Source organism: Quercus suber, unplaced genomic scaffold (assembly GCF_002906115.3).
Source record: "Quercus suber isolate HL8 unplaced genomic scaffold, Cork oak 2.0 scaffold_260, whole genome shotgun sequence".
Lineage (NCBI taxonomy): Eukaryota > Viridiplantae > Streptophyta > Magnoliopsida > Fagales > Fagaceae > Quercus > Quercus suber.
Window position 1 is genome coordinate 710,273 of NW_027069716.1, and position 4,264 is coordinate 714,536.

Genomic DNA, 4,264 nt, shown 5'->3' on the forward strand with positions numbered 1-4,264 from the left:
TTTTCGAATATTTGGGAGCAAATGTTATATTCTCAATGATAGAGAGAATCCCGAAAAATTTGATGCTAAAAGTGATGAAGGGATATTTCTAGGTTATTCATTAAATAGCCGAGCATATAGGGTGTTCAATAAGTGCACTAAGACGGTAATGGAGTCAATAAATGTGGTCATTAATGACACAATATCTATAAAGGAAAGTGATGATGGTGAAGGATCGATCCTGAAGAAGGGGGAGGTTGAGGACAACATGTAACAAGATGATAATATTGAGATAGAATTACCAGAAAAAGAGTCCACACCTCCTGTAACAAGAAAGGAACTAGATCAACACAAGGGCCCTTTAGCCCTCTCACCCCTCTGGAAGTTCAACCTTCTATCTCTCGAGATGAAGAACCTTCTACCTCCAAGAGACCGTCATCAAGGGTAACTCTCAATCATCCTTCAAGTAATATCATTGGTGATGTAAATGAGGGTCTTCGTTTAAGAAAAGGTCCAAAATATAGTACGAATCATGTGACATACAATTGTTATCTTGCTCAATTCAAACCCAAGAAGGTAGAAGAAGCTCTTAGAGACGAGAATTGGATAGAGTCCATGCATTAAGAGCTACATCAGTTTGTTAGAAATGATGTATGAGAGTTGGTTCCAAGGCCCAAAGATACCCATGTGATTAGCACCAAGTGGATCTTCAAGAACAAAACTGATGAGGATGGTGAGGTTGTCCGAAACAAGTCTAGGCTGGTAGTTCAAGGATATACTCAAGTGGAAGGCATAGATTTTGATGATTCGTTTGCACCAGTAGCTAGACTAGAGTCAATTCGTATTCTACTGTCTATAGCATGTGTTATGGATTTCAAACTATATCAAATGGATGTGAAAAGTGCATTTCTGAATGGCTTTCTAAATGAAGAAGTATTCGTTGAGCAACCAAAGGGATTTCAAGATCCTTACTTTCTAGATCATGTGCTAAGGTTAAAGAAAGCATTGTATGGGCTGAAGTAAGCACCAAGAGCATGGTATGATCGTCTCACAACATACTTGTTGGATCGTGGATTCAAAAGAGGCCAAGCTGATCGAACATTGTTTGTAAAGAGAGACGAGAAGTCTCTTCTAGTGGCTCAAGTATATGTGGATGATATTGTCTTTGGATCCACAGTTAATCATTTGGCTCATGAATTCTCCGAAGAAATGAAAAGGGAGTTCGAGATGAGTATGGTAGGGGAGCTGAACTATTTCCTAGGGCTTCAAGTAAAACAACGGAAAGATGGGATATTCATATCTCAAGAGAAATATGCCAAAAATCTTGTTAAAAGATTTGGACTAGACTCTAAGAAACACACTTTCACTCCAATGAGCTCCTCATCAAAGCTGAGTCGGGATGCAGCAGGTATAGAAATGGATCTAACGCTCTATTGAAGCATGATAGGCAGTCTCTTATATCTCACTGCTAGCAGACCAGACATTGCCTTCAGTGTAGGCGTATGTGCTCGATTTCAAGCAGCCCCTAAAGAGTCACATTTAACAGCAGTCAAAAGAATTATCCCCTACATAAATGACACCTCTGATTATGGAATTTAGTACTCAAGAGATTCAAATGAATGCTTAGCTGGATATTCTGATGCTGATTGGGCCGGTTGCATTGATGATAGAAAAAGTACTTCCGGTGGATGCTATTATCTTGGAAACAACTTGGTGTCATGGATGAGCAAAAAGCAGAATTCAGTCTCTTTATCAACAGCCGAAGCTAAATACATTGCTGCTGCAAGTTGCTGTGCTCAATTACTATGGATGAAGAAGCTTCTTCATGATTATGGAATCACTCAAGACACGATGTGTATATATTGTGATAATACAAGTGCCATAAATTTGTCAAAGAATCCAGTTCAACACTCGAAATCAAAACATATCGAGATTCGGTATCATTTCATTCGAGATTTGGTGGAGGAAAGGACTGTGTACTTAGAGTTCATCAACACTGAGAATCAGAAGGCAGACATATTTACTAAACCTCTAAATGGCCCAAAGTTTGAATCTTTGCGTAAAACCATCGGTGTCGGTATCATTCCCTGAACTCTTTCTCTTGTGTGAACCTATACTACTCTTTGTTGCATACTTGTTGTTGTGGTTCCACATGTTTGGCTTCTAGAAGTCCCTCTTTTATCTGTTTTGGTTTGTACCAGCTGTTTTCTTGTTGATCTTACTTTTCTTGTTCTGTTTTGGGTGTGTTCAAAAATTCAAAAACCCATAAAAAATTGAAAAATCTCAAAATTTTGATCATTTGTTTTGTGTATGTCACATGTGAGTTTGGCCTAGTACCTTCATACTTATGGCGTAGTGCATTTACGATCTTGGCTTGTCATGTATGCACTCATTTGTTTGTGGGAGAAATCTTGAACACTATGTGTGACTGTTGTAAATAGATCTTCAAGCTTGTCATGAATGATTGGTCAATAGTCTTGTTGGTCTTAATTCTTTCATAGACTTGTGTCTATATCTCTTCCCAGTTATTTTTATGTTTTGCAAAAAGAGCTCACCAAATGTAAATCTCCAAAATGAAAAGAGATATTGAGCTGCAAAAGCCTGTCGCACACACTAGTATTCGACTAGGAAAAAGGGAAAGCGACTCTTCTTAATATTTCTTTATGGTACTCAAAAAGCCAAAGGCTAATCATTAATGTTGAAATATCATAAATTTCAAGCACCAATCTCAAAATGAGATGTTCTTGTCCAAACAAAATAAATTGGACCAATTGTTTTGCCTTATGCAAAAGCCAAATGAAAAGCTTCTAAGTTTTGTATTCAATGTGTGGGAGGTCATATATACTCATTTCTATAATGGAGACAGTCCACTTGATTTCGTATCAGTTGTGTATGACTCGATTGAATTGATCATTGAAGTTTCGCTCTGGTCTATAGACTATTCCACATTTGATTCTCACACACAACACACAAGACTTTGATTCAATTAATGTCTATCTCATTTGTGTGATTGTACATGTTCAAATGTGATATGTATGCTCAAGAACTGGTTGATCAAACCCAAAAAGATTTTTGAGTGCTTTATTTGTTTTTGGAAGTGATTTTATACGTTCGTATCTTTTGATTTTGTTCAAAATGCTTTTGTGTGTTTTCCTTCAAAAAACTAGTTCAGGGGTTGTTTCGCGAGAAGCTCGCGACTTAGAGCTTCCCGCGAAAAGGGCTTAAGGGGAATAATTTTTCAATTATGTCACACAGAAACTCTCGCAACTATATCACGACTGTCTCACGACTAACAACTTCTCGTGAAATGCTATTTGGCTAAAAATTGGATTTTTCAAAATTCAAACAAAAGTTACCGTGACTGTCTCGCGACCCAGTGCTTCTCGCGAAAGTTTTGTACTTCAGTGGCCATCTTCGCGACTGTCTCGCTACTCTCTAACCTACGAAAAATGCTTGTTTTCACTTTATATGTAGCAGATGTGACAGTTTCTCAAAAATTTCTCATTTCCTTCACTCAACCTCTGTCGAACCCTTTTTTTTCAACCAAAATTCAATTTCTATCAAAACTCATCAATTTCAAACATCTTTTCTGCATTTCAACTTCAAGGTATGTCTTCTAAAGCATTTTCCTTCAAGTTTCTCTTAGTTTATGCAGTATTTTCGTTAGGGTTTCAACAATTTGGGGATTTTCGAAAATTTGAATGTGTTTCTAAATTGAGTGAAATTTTTTCAAATTCTTTGTTTGGGCTGTGTCCCATTTGTTGTTTGTGCCTCTGTGTTGGCCCCTTGTGGCATTTTGACATGTATTTTGGGCATGATTTCACCATGTTCATGCATTGTTCATACTTAGAGTACACTTGTGCATGCTAGGTGTTTGACAAAATGTCCGAGTGACATTTTTGTGCCAATTGGAATCAAGTGATTTCAATCTATGGGTGTCCACTTGTTTGACCATGTTTCACTCAGTTTGAACATTGGTCATATGTTTCATACTCTTTGCCCATGTTGAACACACTAGGCTCACACCCAGGCACCCCTCATGCACCTGTTGCTGCACTCTCATGCATAAACACACACACCCACACACATTAGCACATGCACATATGCACACACATGCACAGTTACTTAGTTTCTTGCATTGTGTTTATGCATTCAGCATATTGTTTGAAGTTAATTATGTCTTGTTCTATGCAGTTTTACTTTTGTTTTGAACTAACTTGAATCTAATCAAGTTCTGTGTTCTGTGTTCTGTGTTGTGCCCTTGTTTTTTTTTTTTTTTTTTTTT